Consider the following 18,076-nt stretch of genomic DNA (forward strand, 5'->3'; position numbering starts at 1 on the left):
TCTCCCCAGTGCCATGAGCTGAGCAGCTTCCTTCCACCACCCCCTCAGAAATCATGGACTGAACTCAGAAATCAGGAGCCCAGCTAAATCCTTCCTCCTGTAAGTTTTTCTTGAGAAAAATTTTGTCACACAACTTACACAAGTTTCTTTCATAGGTAGGGCAGAATCAGCAACTGAGGGTGAATTACAATAATCTTGGAAAGAAAAAAAAATGAGGGATTAAACAAAGAGAGGCAGGGAAAACACAAAGGGAGGAAACCACTTTAGAGATAGTGGTTCATTACAAAGGAGGCGCGTTGACAAATGAAGGTGGGGAGGTAAGGAATGAGTTTATTTACTGTCCCACAGATCTTGAGTTTTTAGCTGGAAATAATTATTCATTTGCTGGAAATAGTAATAAGCAGATTATAGTATGTCTTGGGCAAAACAGAGAAAATGAGCTAGAGATAGTAAATATAAACTCACAACACTACATTTTATTTACAAACTGTTGAAACTGGACTTAAGGCTTGAGACTGAAACTGGAATTCCTCCGTCAAAATCCTGTACAGCCTGGGCCCAAGTACCCTACCCCATTATTGTAGAAAAACATTACCAATTCAGCTTCCAACATGGGTCTTATCAATAATCAAGTTCCTTTACAGTACAAATAAAAAGAGAACACAAAAAGAGTAAAAATGATTCTTCTGGGAAGCAATCGAGTTTAATTAGCTCTTTATAACGGGTGTAATAATTGGCAGCATTCAAATTGCTGACAGCTTCACTCTCTCACTTCTTTCTTTACGCCCCCTTTCTCCCTTGCTTCTTTTAAAGGAAGATCAAAGCCTTTATAGCCGAGTGAATTCTAATGGTGCATACATTTATTTGAAAAGCTTTAAGTCCTTGAAAATCTGCACATAAGATTTTTTATTCCCCAATCTCTGCCTGTAAGTGTATTTGACACTATTAGCAGGAATTATCTCTGCTTTTTTTCTCCCTGTCCTTTTAGAAAGAAAACAAGTCTACTTTAACATTTTGAAAATGTTGATTAGAAAGAGAGTTACATAACCTTTTTTGATTCTCCACAAAATAGGTACTTTGAAGCACAGATTGCCATGGAGTTAATGAGTCTCTTCCTCATGCATATGGACTTTCCTGCACCCTGCAAGTCCAGGGAGGAGGCTGGGCCCAGCACACTGGCTTGCATGGGAAAATCTCTTACCCTCTTGTTGGTGTATATTCGAGCTCTGACAGGTGGGAGGTGTCGCTGTTGCAGTTTGTAAAAGAAAAAGAATGGAATATTTTCATTTCCCAGATTCCTATGTGAACAAAATGCCTGTCCACTCTTCTTGAAATAAGATTTACTCATGGCAACTGCGCATGACTGGTTCAGAGTTCTTTCAGAAAATGGAAGCTGATAAATACCCATGCTGATAGGGGGCCTTGGAGGCATCGATTTCCTGAGACATCCCATTTGGTTCGCAGCCGCGCTCCAGCTATACATCATGGTGGGGTGTTCCGTGTTGCTGAGCAGAATGAGTGGGCCAGGTTTCAGGGTTACCATGTACACTGCAATCCTTTGCCTGAGGCACAGAAAGTCTTATTAGCTGTTGTTCTTATTACTTTTATAGACAAGAAAGAAGAGGGAAAAGAACAGAAAGTGGAAGACAGGAAACACCTACAGGGCTCAGTACAGCTGTATTAATTTTTTCCGGTAACGTCTCACATGTCTTTCTCAGAGTGGAGAGTGGCTGCCGCATCATATTATATGATGCTTTACTAATGAGAAAACAGGCAAACAAAGCTTAGCATGGCCAACTGAATACGAAGACCTGGAAAAAACATGTAAAACAAACCTCCAAACCACTGGACCCCAGCTTTTCCCAGCTTCCAAATCTGAGGTTCAAGAACACCTGTGAAGGAAGGCAAAGGAAGGGGCTGGTGCATTTCTTAACACACTTCACCTGTTTAGATATTAGCGGATAGAATTAAAGAGGCAGGAATGCTAGGAATTTGGAGGATTTCTTTTGAGTAGGTGTACCATGCATCTTGGATGGAGACACACACACACACACACACACACACACACACACACACACACACACGGAAAGCTGGAAGCAACCAGGAGATTTTCTTTTGAAAAGACTAAAGAATTTTGACTATTTTATACTGCTGGACACATTAACATAATAAAAGTACATTATGAATTGAGATGGTTGGGGATTAGGGCCACCAAAGGGTGTTTTATTATCTGAAGGCATCCAGAAAAATCTCTTGACTGTATTCTCCAAGGAAGGCGAGAACCATCTGTGGAGAGCACCGCTGTGCAGGGAACTCATTAGAAAAGAAAATACAATTTCTAATTGTACACAGTGAATTCCGCTGCAGAAGTGTGAGGTTATACTACATTTCAAAACCAAAATTTTACTTTATGATCAATCTTGCAGAAGCCTCCATATGTTCAAATCTCCTTCATGTTCATTTTTTTTTTTTTTTTTTTTTGGCAAAACTAAATCAAATTCAGGAATTTCAACAGGAGGACCTTGTCCTCAATTCTGTTGTCATTGAGTAAAGTTTGTTATTTAATATATGAGTATCTCTGTGGGTCTCTATGGTAACAGAGATGTGTTTTGGCAGTGATTGTAGTGGCTCTGATGATTGAAAGAGAGATAAGAATTATTATTATTTTTTTAAAATTCCAGGCCCCCTGCCAATGTTTCAGAAACCCAGCCCTCCCCAAGCCTGTAATTTTAGTTAACTGAAAATTTTTAAAGAGAACAGGGATCCTTGGTGGGGAGGACTCCTTTGTAATACAGATACTCCTGGAGCATTTTGTAATAGGTTGGCAAAGGATTAATTTAAGGTATTTATTTTTTTTAAGCTGAGACTGAGAAATGATTAATAAAAAGTATAATAAACAATTTGCACCGAGTACTAATGGGTCAAACTCTGAGCTCAGCCCTGCACATGGGTTATCTCTGTTAACCCTCACCACCCACATACAGTAGGCACCTTGATCACTATTATCCCTATCACTCAATGGAGGAAAATGGAGTGAAGCAGGTTATGTAAGTCAACAAGGACACACAGAATTAAAGTTGTACTCACTTTGACTCTAGAGCCTACGTTCATAATCCTTTTGCTGTGTTATCCCTTTTCTTTTCCATGTTTCCAGTACGGCTGGCTAAGGCATCTGGGGGTTCTAAGTTTGTAAGTGTCCTGTGTGTGTGTGTGTGTGTGTGTATGTGTATGGTGTGTGCATGCATGTCTATAAACCGTAAAGATTCTATGTGTCTAATATAATTCTTTCCAACAAGAGCTAGTAGAATTTTTTTTTCTTTTTTATGAGGTCACCTAAAGCAAAAGTAGTTATCTCAAACACCTGTGTGTATGGCTTTTGACTCCTCTCGTATAGAAGGATGATTATCACACAGACTTCATGTGCAGTAAGACAGCACCCCGACCTGCAGTCTCTGAAGACCTGGGAGCTCTCTGGAGCACCTTTCTCTTTTTGCCATTGCTGCACAGTCCTTGAGCATCCTCCTCCCCGGCCTCAGGAGCTCAGTTCAGAATTTCCGCTGGATGGGTGAGAAGTCTCTGTGGGTGACCGCAGCTAGACAGAATGGAGAAGATCTGCTGCTGGGTTCAAGGCTCATCCTTGAACTCAGTCCAGAGCTGGTGCAAGGGCACCTCCGTTGGCTGACCCAGGGATCTCATCTACAGCACGAGCCTTCCATTCCTTCCAAGTCTCTCCTCATCTGAGTCGCCCTTTTGCCTAAATTACAAAAACATCTCCACTCTTCTGGGAGAAAAATCTCTGCATCCAGAAGAGAGGACGAAAGGAGCACAGGCTGGTTCTATCACCAGATTTGACCCTGGAGCAGTAAGTATCTTACATAGACCTCGGCAGCACTCTGGTTCCTTCTGAGAGTCCTGGAGGTTGAGGCAGTGACAAAAATAAGACCCTCGTGTCTTGGGTGCTACGTGTTTTCAGTTAATAACCATATTTAGCAGCAAGACTTCATGATCAGAAGATCCCAACGTGGAAAATATGAACACCAGCTGGTTAATGAAAAGGTTTGGGGAAAAAAAATAGCAATATTGAATTTTCTCCCTTCTGCTCCTCCTGCCCATTTCTAGCCAAGGTACTCCACTGGATCTTTTATTCCCTCTCTAGTTTAATGATCACTGACCTTGGCCAGATATGGGAACACCTTGAGTCCCATAGTCCTCTAGCTCTATCTCAAATCAGGAGGGTCAGAAACTCAGGGGACAGCCCTCTATATTCCTTTCACCTCCAGTGATCATAATGAGCAAAGTTGGGAATCACTGCAGATGTCCAAACAACGGAGCTGGGAGCTGGGAAGCCACGGAAGGACAAAACTGTCTTCTCCTCCTCCCTCCTCTCCTCATGATCAGTCCCTATGACTGGAATTACTGAAATTATAAAAGAGTCATTCTTTTATTCCTAAATTCTACCCTACAGATGTGTGTGTGTGTGTGTGTGTGTGTGTGTGTGTGTGTGTGGGTAGTGCTGGGGTTAACTGCAGAATTTGACTTGATTATCTTTCTCTAAGAAGATTATCAAATGACTAAATCCATAATGTTGCTGAACAATTAAACAATGTAATATAGGCATGACAATTGTTTTTCCTAGAAAGTTCAGCCAAACAGCATTACCTGGGTGTAAAAGAACAGCTTTCCACAATACAAATGTTCCTAAAGAAATCGTTAGGCCTATAATACCACCCCCCCTCCTCCCGCCATACACACACTTTTTAAACCTTTAGCTATAATAATTATCAAAAAGAAAAAAAAAAGAAAGTTTTAGCACCGAATCTCCAGTTCCCTTTGAAAAATGGCTGTTTAATAATTCATAAGTGATCCATCTGCAGAAAATACAAGGTGCACACAGCAGCGCCATTACTGGGCCACTATGCTATCATAGTGTATCAGCAAACCACAGTTAGCAGCGCAAATATTTTTGGCTGTAGAGAGGTAAGCTCTCCAAACACAAATTAATCTCCTTAATGGATTTTCCTTACCTTCATGAAAAATACATTATGGGCTCTTAAGTCACACTCAACACATTGTTAGCGTTTTATATGATGTGGGGTTGGCACAAAGATGATTTTTCTTTCACACTGTGGGTAGAAAAACAATGTGCTGAGCAGTTTGGAGCCAGACTATTTAATCACGAGGTGAAGACTGGTTACCCAGAGAAGCTGCATTATTATGAGGCTCCCTCTTTCTGTGAGAGTCCCCTATCTTCTGCTGAACAGTTAGAATCAAGTTCATCAAAGGGCTTAACCTTTGTGAAATTTTCAAAGTATCACAGAAGTTATCATGGTTGACCTCTTTATGGATCACCCTGATCTTAAAAACTGACTGATGGAAAATTACCTTGGAATCACTGTGATTGTTTCTGTTGCTGTCCGACCTTCTTACCTAAGGATGTACCACCAGGAAGATAGAAGTCCGAGCAAGCTGTGGCCAGAGAGGCAAGGCCCACCTGTAGCCGGCTGTGTGCTCACTTCCAGACGTGATTGTATGTGCAAATTCAGGACTGAACGTCCAAGCAGGTCAGCTCATTAAGTGGCGAGGTTTATATTTCTTCAGACAGATCAAGGTGGGCAAAGGACTTCGTGTTGCAGTGGGGTGGGGGGTTAATCAGACATGCCAGCCTGCCATAGGAGGTTGGGGGGAAGTTTTAGGGGACAGGTGTGGGGCACTTGTGAAACTTCCCACAGTTTGATGATAGAATCTACCTTACCTTGTCTACAGTTCTCAGTTTAAGTTGTGTAAACTGTTTTAAAACCACAGAGGCTTTATTTCCATATTAGCAGAGGTCAACAATCAGCCTTTGGATCAGATCAGACAACATAGATCAGAGCTGAACCTGTGCCCTAGAGGTGAACACAGCTCCCGTGAGACATCTCCTGGTGGCAGAACCAGAATTGTTGAAAAGAATTGTTACAGGTTGAAAGAATTGTTACAGCTGCGGTGAGTCTTTTTGAAATAGCAGGAACCAAACCCAGTTTGCCACACAGGATTTTTCAGTACACAGTACCAGTACTACCACTGCCTAGAGGTACCGTTTCTCAGTGGCTGGAATCAAAAGAGGTCACCAGTGATGTGCAAGGGACTCATCTGGCCCCCCAGTTTAGAATTTTAGGCAAATTATTTTCCACACATATTACATGAAGAAATCACAGGACCTGATACTTAGGGTTGTCGACCTGTCACCTGTATCTTTAATGTTCATCAAACCAAGTGAAACATAGTTTAAAGGGCATTTTTTTTTTTAAAAATAAGCATTTACCTATGCAAAGGTATTGCAGAAATCATATTCAAATTAAACAGATGATTTAAATTATGGCATATCCAGTGGCACACACCTATAATCCTAGCAGCTCAGAAGGCTGAGGCAGGAGGATCACAAGTTCAAAACCAGCCTCAGCAACTTAGTGAGACACTGTCTCAAAATTAAAATAAATAAATAAAAAGAGCCGCAGATGTTGCTCAGTTGTTAAGCACCACTGAGTTCAACCCCCAGTACCAAAATAATGATGATAATAATAATAATAATAATAATAATAATAAATTTTTAAAAAATAGGGCAGAGAACTACAACTATGACTATCACGTCTTAGAATAATTGGTTTAATTAGATAATGTTGGACTATTTCTTTTCAACTAACAATCTATAGCAACCCAGGAATTTCCTGAGAGTTTCTCATGAATTCTAAACTCATGTGTACTATGGCCTTAATTTCTCAAATTTCGCAGTTGGTAACTTCTCTAGTACAGTGGCTAAAATTCAGCGTTCTTTTTTACCATATACTTAGTAAAATATTCTACCTCATAAACATCAGTTTAAATTGGTACTTATTTCACTTTCCAAATGCTTTCATTTCCAAAAGAACATATGAAAACACAGAGAACAAGTAAGCACTTATTTCACTCTTGCTTGGCTCTAATTCACTGTTCACAGAACAACTAACATAAATTAGGTCATGTAAATCTCTTTCCTTAAATTTAAAACAACCAAGCAAACCAAGAGAGTCCAGGATGCCGCATTGCATAAATGCAAGTCTCATCTTCCTGCAGGACCCAGAGCAGCCTGGGAGAATTGACATCCACCTTGCTCACCAAGCTTTGCCTGTACCACTGTTCCTTTCCATCTTAGACCATTGGCCACTGTGACGGACTGAATAATGGTCCCAAGGATGACATCCTACTTCTGGGAACCCCTAAGTGCACTGCCTTGTGTCAAAGGGATTTTGTAAATGTGACTAAGGACTTGAGGCAGGAAGTTATCCTGGTTACCCAGTTGGGCCCAATACAATCTCATGCATCCTTGTAAGAGGAGGCAGGACCAGAGTCAGAGAGAGCAGGCAGAGAGGTGGCAACAGAGTCTAGAGGAGAGAAGCATGAGAGTCAAGAGTCACAGGAGGTCTTTGGAAGCCAGAGGGGGCAAGACAAAGACTCTTCCAGAGCCTGCAGAGGGAATGCAGGCCACCAACACCTTGATTAGAGCCCAGCAAAACTGGATTTGGATTTGACCACCAGAATTGTAAGACAATGATCTTGTGTTGTTTTAAGCCCCAGAATTCACACTAATGTGCAGCAATAGAAAATGCAGGCAGCCATGGCGATGGCCGCCCTTCCCTTTCTAGTATACACAAAACTCCCCTGAGTCACAGGCTTGCGGTGTCTCTGGAGGGAGATGCTGAAGGTGGATCTCACCTCTTCTTTGTCCCCTGGATAAATGAAGCAACAAATAAACATGCATGGAATTGTTGGAGTCTGTAGACAAGTCAAGATGGCGCCTGGCATTTTGCCAGGGGGAGTGGTTTGTGAGGTGGCGCCAGCGAGCCATTAAGTGTGGAGATTCCTTATTGGTTGACTGCTGTATCTAGTTTATGTTAATTAAGATAAGCTGTGTGGAATGTATATCTACCCCTCCTGTCCTACAATAAATGGCTCCCACTCCTGCTGTATCAATGTACACAAGTTGTTCGCCACCCCCTGGCTATTTTGCTGCAGCCGGGCTGTGGCATGGAATAAACGAATGGTTGGATTAGAACCTGGAAGACTAAATGTATTTATGTGAAAAAGGTTTAAGGGTGTGATTTTTTTCTTGTTCCACAAAGAATTGATTTTTTTTCATTTCTTTCTTTTTTTTTTTTTTTCTTTTTTTGATAATGGGGATTGACTCAGGGGCATTTGGCCACCAAGCCCACTCCCAGCCCTATTTTGTATTTTATTTGAGACAGGTTCTCACTGAGTTGCTTAGTACCTTGCTAAATTGCTGAGGCTGGCTTTGAATTTGTGATCCTTCTGCCTCAGACTACAGAGCCACTGGGATTACAGGACTGTGCCACCAGTCCCAGCATAATTTCTTAAAGTGTATAAACAAACTACCAAGTACTCGGAGCATAGGATTCCTACAGGCGTTTTCAGTGTTTCCCCACCTTGGTCTGTGTTCACGCAGAAGGCTCTGAACTGAAGGCTTATAGAGAGGAGGCCCTGACAGCCATGGTATGTGAGCCGCTGGCCTGTCTCCAAGAGGGCCACTGAAGTCACTGATCACCACCAAGGCAAGCAGGCGCCCTACACAGAGCTAGCCATGGTACCTCCAGCTGCCTATCTCTGGGAAGAAGAGAGTGGCCCTTGCACCAGCAGATAGAACTTGGGTAAGGGAAGAAATACAGGGAGGAATACTCACCGGTATTGCAAATTGATCCCCCTGATTTTATGGTCAATGGTCACCTTGTGCCGGGTGCCTCCTACACCCCCAGCAGTCATATTGTCTATATCTGATCAAATGACTCCCTGTGGTTCCGTCGGTTCCAATAAACAACATTTTTGGCTTAACCTTGGCCATTTTCATTAGGTTTTTATTCAGAATCATTTGTAGGAATGTTGTTGGCACATATTATCATAAGGTAGAGAATTTGAGGTTTTCTTACTTTACAGGTCATTTTGGCTTACACAAATAGGAGCACTCTGTGAAAATGCATGGATGTCCTTTTCTATGGAAAATATTAGGAAGAAATAAACTTCTGGAGGGCGCTTGCATATTTCTGATCAAATATATTGACATTTAATTGTCATGTGCTACAACTTATTAAATTATGATTTTATAGCTTCATTTGATTATTTAAAAAAATGTAAACTATATTTGTTCAAAGAAGCAGTTTTAATAATTAAATATATTTTGCAATCCATAAATCCAGTGAAGTTTCATTATTTTATCTGGTGATTAATAATTATACCAGGTTTAAAAGTATAAATTTTATTCTCTCAATATGATGTATAAAAGTTATTTTCTCACCTGAAAGGAATGTTTTCATATTAACTTAAATTTTTACAAAAATAAGATTTGTTTATGTCCTTCCTTAAAATATTTTGTACTTTTTATTAAAGTGATGCTATTTTCACTGATGATCTAAAGTTTAGAAATCATTTTTTCCAGATGGCTTATATAAACTGCTATCAATTTATTGTGAAGTTCTAGAATCTCTTTTTAGTTTACCTAGTCTCACAAAGACAATATTTTTACAGAAATTCCCCACCCAAAGCAAGTATCATACTAGTTTTAGATATATTCTATTAAGAGATCATAATGATTTCTTTCTTTCTTTCTTTCTTTCCTTCTTTCTTTCTTTCTTTTTTGCAGTGTGATAACTCGGGACTCGCACAGGCTGGACAACTGCTTTGCCACTGAGCCACATCTCAGCCCTTAATGTTGACTTCTTGATAGGAAAGAATTACTGTAAATGAAAAACAGTAAATGACCAAAAAATCAAATCCAGGCTTTTGTACCTAAGGAATGTAACAATAAAGGAAAGCGAGCAAGTGTTTTCTTTGAAGAGTTTAACGAGAGTCGCAGGAACACAGAGAATTATTTTACCATTAAGGAAAAAATACTCATCCCAAAAATGTTATAATGGAAAAACTTCTCTGAGCATTCAAGACCAGGGCTGGTTATCCCCTGGGACACAGAACACTTAATGGGTTTTCAGTTTTGTTCTAAATGTTTTTTTCTATACTCCATCAGTGTTGTGTACAATGTCAGGTTTTCTTCAGATTCCATTCCTTGAAAACCTTGGCCTTTGTTAATTACTTAGAGGTAGGAAAACTTACTCTCTGTGATAAGTGTAGTTTAGTCGAAGATATTCGGATTCAAACCCTGCAGAGATTCCACCAAATGCATTTTAAAGCTATCTGGTTTGCTACTAAGCTATCCAACTTTAGTAAACTCACATTTCCTTGGAAATAAAATAGGTGATTTTAATTTGCCATAAAACTAGAAGGAAAAAAATGATCAACTGACATTGGGATAAAATTATCTTTTTATTGGCACATGACCCATCCCATGTCTTTCTCAATAGAGGTCTCTTTCAACAGAGGTAGACAATTGCTAATCAGAATATTTTGAAATCACTCTTTTGGAGAAGTTAAATTTTGAGTCTTAATGTTCTTGACTTTTAAAATAACAAACAAATTAGCTAACTTAAAATATACTTTGCTCAGATCACAATATCTGCTACCAGATTCTCTGGTTCACTGCTGATTGTTCCTTCGGTGAGCACCACTGGGGAAATTTATATAGTGGCAAAAGAAAATTTCATAATTTTGATCCTTTGCTGATTAGAAAACTAAGCATTACGAGAGTTGGGAGAAAACTCCAAAGTCTATGAGGGATCATAAGTCACTTGGTTTGTCTGGATTAATTGTTAGGTTCAGAAAACCAGTTTGTTCTGCTCCAGCCTAAGTATACTTATTAAATTTAGAAATAGTTTCAAGCATTATTACTGCATATAAAACACAGGCAGCTAATTAGCCTCTGCTGAATATTTTAATATGTTCCCCTGCAATATAATTTTTAATGATAGAAAATAAATTAAAATTGTATTACAGGAAGAAGGAGAATCTACAAACTGGTGCTTCTTAATTGTTGCCAAAGGAAAAGGAACAACAACCCATGTTTTCGGTGAGAGCATTAATAATTCAGTCAACAGATGGCTAAGTGCACCACTGTAAAAATGGGTGCAAATTAATTCTCACTTGCTCTCATCTATTGGGAGATGAATGTAAAATTATGGCTTTCTATGTTAATATATTTATATTACTGTACACAAAGATATCTCAGTGAAACAAGCTGATGCAAGTAATAAAAGAATATAAAGTGCTTTGCAATTTCTACACCACATGATGTTCCCATTTCAATTTAGTCCTAAGAACATCTTGGATTATTCACTTGAAATTGGGAGCCACTCACATCTTTGCTTCATTAGCTTATCGGCATGAGTCAGCGTTCAGTGGCTGTGTAATGGTGACAGATCACCCACTGACTCAGCGGCTCACCATGGAAGTCTATCCTCACTCATATTAATCATTCCCATTCATGTCTTTGGGCTGCTCTGCTCCATGCCTTCCTTCCAACACCCTGGTGGAAGGAGGCCTCTATAGTGTGCAGACTGAGCTCATGGAAGAAAAAGAGGAGAGTGAATCTGGAGGATGCTCTTAAAACCTTTACTCACAACTGCCACACCTAGGTCTGGGGCTGTAGTGCAGGGACAGAGCACTTGCCTAGCATGCGTAAGGCACTGTGTTTGATCCTCAGCACCACATAAGAATAAGTAAATTAAATAAAGGCATTCTGTCCATCTACAACTACAAAAAAAATTTTTTTTAAAGTAAGTAAAAAAGTGGATGTGTAACTGATGTGAATCTGCAATATGTATACGGGGTAAAAATGGGAGTTCATAATCTGCTTGAATCAAATATATGAAATATGATATGTCAAGAGATTTGTAATGTTTTGAACAACTAATAAAAAAAAGAAAAAAAAAGTGCCACACCTAGCTGGAGTCACATTTCACTGTCTAACTGTACTCACACAGCCCACCCCATGTTGGTGAGATGAGAAGTTTTACTTTCCTACACTTATAGTCTTATAAGACGGTTTAGCAAAATTTTGATGATAATACAATCAATCCCAAAAGCATTTTCTAAACTCAGCAAATTCATTTTTTCCTGATCCTTAAACTAAGTTCCTAACATGTTCAGAAAGATATTGATGGGACACAAAGGAAAAGATGAAGAAAATTTATAACTGATTATAAAAAATGTAATGCCACATATTTTCATGTCTCTGAGACTGGCCAAAAGTCACAAGGACCTGATATTATCACTCAAATATTTCCTATAAAAGCTAATGTTAGGATAGGTATTTTTATTAGGCCATTACTCTGCCTGCAGGTCTAATCTACATTGTCTCCATTAGGAGTGTGATGAGAATCAGTTTACTTCCCATACTGATTTTTGACTCAATAACATGGAAAAATTAATAGATGCATTGCTTAAATGAATTTATGCCCCATGTATAAACAAAGAGGTTTAGAAATACAGAGCACAGTTAAGTCCTAAAGAAACAGAAATAAAATATATGTATTAAATGCATTTTAATTCTAAGAGTAGTCTCCTTTAAAATCTTGGCGACCTTTTAAGACTGTTGTACTGTTTACTAAATACCAATGCAATGTCAGAGAAGAAAGATATTAGTTCAAGTAAGAAGTTATCCAGACAAACAACCTTATCAGGCAAATCAAGACCAGGGACCAAACTAGGCCCAGGAGGTGGGACTGGCAGCTGTCTGTCTCTGAAGTCAGGACATGGCTCCAAGAGCTCACTCCCAATGTCTAAGAAAAACATTTTCTGAGACTTTAAACTCATTAGAAGAAGCGTAAAATGTATGTGCGTTTTAACTGACATCATGTCATATATAAGAAAGTTATTTTAATGCCCCAATAAATCTTGTCTTCAACCATCTGCTTTTTTTATTCTCTGATGATCTTAGATCTTTATTCCTTCATCAAAAACAGAAAAGAAAAATACAGTCATGATGCTTTAAAATCCCTTCTCCCTCTTGTACTTAGGGACCACATATTATGTCATTTGAAAGGCAGAACTCGCTAAGAATTATGTCATGCATTTTCTTTTCTGTCTTCACTCACACACATAAAATACCAAATCAGGAAAATATAATTTATTACTTTGAAGCAGATTCTAATTTGATGTCTCAGATGGGTCTCTTTTCCAATGAGAAATGGCTTTTCTAGACTTCAGAAAGATTGGGGATAAAGCATCCACACATGGAGAACAGAGAGCTGAAAGAAAGCACAGTCCTGGGCTTGCATCTTGCTTTCCTGTCTGCTTATGTTCCCGTGCGTTCTGGGTCATTGCCCGCCTCCGTCCTTGGGAGGCGTGAAGACACAGCCGTTCAGAAAACTTGGACAACCTAGCGCAGGGCCACGGTGATCTTTAGAGGAAGATGAGAAGGAGACAGAGCTTCAAGCTGAGGCTGCCCCACAACCACAGCCCCAAGAGACTGTGGTGGGTGCAGAAGAGGTCAGTAGGGGGCCTCAAGGACACACACCTGCCGATCTGTGCACACACAACCCACCCACAGAGCTTCAGGGGGTGATGTGCCAGCAGTTTTTGTTGACTTGTTTTATACGTCATACTTCACATATCATCTGAGCCAAGTATTCTTTTTTCCCTTCTCTATTTGTGGCCTTTTAAGGTATCTTGAAATGTCAATTTATGAAACTGCTGGGAAAGCAGAAAGAACAAAAGAAATAAGCACGATAATTAACCATGCAATCAAACCAGGGCGAGAGAAATGAGAACTCCAGTGCCACATTTTAAAATCATCCTGGGACTTCGTACTAGGTAAATGCTGGTTATCATCAGTTTCCACGGATGGTGGTGTAGATGATTTTTGAAATCAGCAGACATTGGGCACAAGGAAACTTGGGATTTCATAACAATCCAGTTCTCCCAAATTTGTTTTTTTAATCCAGTTTTGAAGTATCCTTCTGCTCACAATAAAAATTGATGAGCAATAATATATGCACATGACCAATGGCTCCCTCGGGCAATGGTTCTCCAAGAAGCTGTAGGGTGACTTATGAGCCTGGCACTTAAGAAAGATGCTAAATAGTGAATAGAGAAACTGAAGCTACCTGGACTCCCTTGCCGCTTCTGCCCGCACTGCGACTGGCCTGGCTGCAAACTGCAGGGGAACCTAGCAAACTCCTTCAACATAAGAGAAACCTGAGCCACAGAAGGTTGACCGATGCATACACAATAGCTTTCTGAAAAGAATAGACTTTGGATAGGAAATAGTCGAACCTTTGAACTCATGATCTTGAATCTAATGAGTATTGACAGCCATGTGTCTCAGGAGCTCATTTTCTGTTCTGGATACAAACCACGGAGCTTGCTCCCTTAGAAGAGAAACGCTGTATTAAACTCATCTCGCTGCTTGTTCTGTGTTTGGAGAAAGATGATCAGCTTCCTCCTCTCCTGGCTAGTGCACTTGGCTATGTGGGAGGCACTTTGTGATCCAATAACTTTGCATAAGTCAATCCATTGCATGTCTACACCACACTAGTGGTAGGTGTTGCTACCACTCTCCTCACAGCCTACAGGAATGGAAGGAGGACGGGGCTGTAGAAACACATTGGCTCCTCATCAGCCTCTTAAGCAAAAGAAACAAAGAAACAGGGGGTGAGAACTTGGGGACAAGCCAGGTTGTTGGAGAGCAGCAAGGACGGCACGGGTGCACTGCATTAAGAAGGGTTGGTGACAGCAGGACAGGAGCAGGACAGAACCTGGTCCCACTGGAATGTTTGGACATACTTAGTACTAGAGCTGACTGTGAACTCAGACAAACCTGGTTCAAATTCCAGGTGTCCTCTCCAACAGTCACAGGGCTTTGAACAACACCCCAAACCTCAGTTTCCTCATATAAAAACCAGGGACTAAATTGATGAATTCTTAAGGTTGTCATGAGGTTGAAGTAGATTGACTTATTAAGTAGATTAATATACGTAAGGTACTTAGCATGTTCTGATTATTTTCTCTATCCCAACACCACTGTTGTTAACCTGAAAATTTCTGTCTCAGTTTTCCTTGAGTGCTTTCAGTTCAATGCCAAAGATGTCACTCTCGCGTTCCACCCTTTCCGTGTTTTCTCATGACAGAGTGGAACGGACACAGCATAGATTTTAGACTAACTTGGTTCAAATCCTGCCTGTGACATTTTATCATCTTTGTGGGGATTGGAAGTCACCTTCTTTGGGTCTCAGCATTTATAACAAAACTAAGAAGAATAGAATCTTCTTTCAAAGGACTAAGTCATACTGTCAAATTCTTCTTTTCCTTTTTGTTTTTTGGAGGAAGAGTGTCATGTCTGCAGATCAGGTTGCCCCTGGACTTGGACTTTGTAATACAGCATTTTTGTCCACTCCACCACCCCTAGCCCAAGCCAGCAAACTATCCATGCAGAGCCCCAAACAGAAAGACTGGCACACTAGTGATCCTAATTCTCCAAACTGTCGGTCAGCACCTACCCTAATTTTAATGGGTTCCTGATTTGAAAGAAAGCAAATCCTCCGGAGTTAGAATAAAAATGAAAGGAACAGTCTCTGGTGTCCACGATGATTTAATTATGGAGCACAACTACAGAGGATGAAAATGCGTTCCAGTAATACGATTCAGACTGGATGACCCTGAGGCCCAGACGGCTGTCATGAGAGGGGATAAAATGGGTTGGCTGCCAGCAGAGGGGCCAGCGTCATACGCTGGGTGGACAGAGGATGGCAGAGAAACGGGAAGACCCGACGGCCTGGTGTGAGGCAGGAAGGTAGCAGTTCACCACTTTAAAGCAAAGGATCTGGGATGATGCTAAACACAAAAGGCAGGGTCTCAAATGGTGATGATGACAGTGAAATGACAGGCTCACCCAGTAATGGCTTGTGATTGCACATCTTCAGGTGAATGGTGTGGGAAAGTTACTTACTTATTTCATAGCTACCATGTTGCAATGGCTGAAAAACTATTGGAAAATAACTAAATTACCAAAGCAAAATTGATGATTAAATATAATTTCATAAATACATTTAAATTTCAAACCTCTTAGAAGTTTTGTAATAGGACCCAAGTATTGGATAATAATTTCTTATTTAGGTCGATGGTTTGAAAGTGGCTTAAACAAATTAAGCGCTTCATGAATATTCCATAAGCGTGTGAAAGACAAATGCTTGCAATAAGGGTCCTTAGTGCTCTTTCTTCAAAATAGATTAAAAAAGAATGTGAAAACATGTTTTGTGATTTTTGCATTGCTTGTGAGCACAAGGGTACAAGTGTCTGTTATCCAACCTCATATCTGTCTTCTAAGATTAAAATGTTTGAGCAACTAAAAATGGGGTCGAGGGGCAATGGTCTGTCCTGTGAGAAGGTTCAGGATGGTGCTGAGTAAGATCCAAAGACCTCATCGGGCTGTGAGATGGGGAATTTGAATGCACTTCTCCTCCTCACCTCTGACTGCCTTCTCCTGTGCTGACCATGCTGCCCACCCTGGCCCTTCCCAGTTCCCAGAGCAGGGCATCTCACTTTTGTGATGGCCTTGCTCATTCTCCAGCCTGTGTGAGGAGGTCTTCTGAGCTCTTCACCAGGCAGACCCCTCTGAAGTCTCAGTGTTGACATCTGCCCTGCAGAAGACCCTCTGAACCCCCTCAGAAGCAAATTCCTCCCTTTCTGTCCTCATGTGAAACCCCAGAATCACATCCCATCAGTTTAGAACTAAGAGAACACTGCATACTAGCTACCAAGTCATTTTCTTTACATCTTTGTTTTAAAATGATTGAAATATGTTCTCAAGTCTCCATAACATCAAATCGTACAAAATATGCATGAAATTTCACTTAGATGTGCTACCATTATTCGCTGTATTGGTCTGTGTGTGAATGTAAGTTTCTGTATCATAGTTGCTTTCATAGGATGTCAATGGACTCTGTTAGATTTTACCACTTTTTTTTCCTTTCCTTTATTAATTAGCCTTGTCAGGATCCTGAATAAAAAAAAACAATTTTTAATATTAAGGGAAATATTGGAGATATTACCTTAGCTTAAAAACCTGAAAATTTTAAGGTGAGGTGATGCATGTCTATAATCCCAGAGGCTCGGAGTTTGAGACAGGAGCATTATGAGTTCAAAGCCAGTCTCAGCAATGGTGAGGCACTAAACAATTCAGTGAGACCCTGTCTCTAAATAAAATACAAAGTAGGGCTGGGGATGTGGTTCAGTGGCTGAGTGCCCCTGAGTTGAATCCCCAGTACAAAAAAAACAAACAAACAAAGAAATTCGGTTTTTTGCGTGTCTCTGAAGTTGCCTTTCAAAAGTCTCAATTGACCCAGAAATTGAAACACAGCATGAGAGATAAAATTCTAAGTACTTCCAAAATATTTCAATGTTTGTTGATATGACAATCAGGATGTTTTACTCCTGGCTGCAAGGGTTACCTCATTCACTATTCTGTGTTGTCTTTGTTAGACAATGTTATCAATAAAATTATAAAAGTTTTTTTGCTTTTATACAGGCATTTAACTTATTGAAACAAAATATAACATTTGGTTGGGTTGATATTGCCACAAAACAAAACCAAATTCTCTGATTAATATTATCAAAACTGTAGCAGAGTTGCTGTTCTAAAATGCGTTTTAGAATCCAGTATATAAAGATATATTTAACTCCCTTTGGGACATTAATGAAAGTAACGTTATGTGTACCACGACTGCATTAGATTGTATTTTGCAATTATCTCCCGATGATCATGCAGTCTATAAAAAATTCTGTGCTATTTGCACAGTTTAGAATATGTGCAGCTCTTTTAAAGTGAAAGTGTTAAAGTGTAACATGAAATTAGGTTGCCAGAGGAAATTTGCAGCAAAACCAGGACACAGATATTTTATTCAGTTTCTGCAGAATAACCAGAAAAACATATTATTGGAAAAGCAAAACTGTCAGAAAAAAAAAATGAATCATTTGGGTTCCTTTTTAACTTCAAAGCTTTGACTGTCTCTTTCCACGTAATATTGCCACAAATGGGTCCTATAACAACTGTGTGAGGACTAGAGAAATTAAAGTGGAAAGTTAATGGCACTGGAACAGGAAGGCAAAGGGAACCTTGAGACAGCTAGACAGATGTCAGAAGTAATTATTCAGTAATTTGAACCAA

Source organism: Callospermophilus lateralis, chromosome 8 (genome assembly GCF_048772815.1).
Source record: "Callospermophilus lateralis isolate mCalLat2 chromosome 8, mCalLat2.hap1, whole genome shotgun sequence".
Lineage (NCBI taxonomy): Eukaryota > Metazoa > Chordata > Mammalia > Rodentia > Sciuridae > Callospermophilus > Callospermophilus lateralis.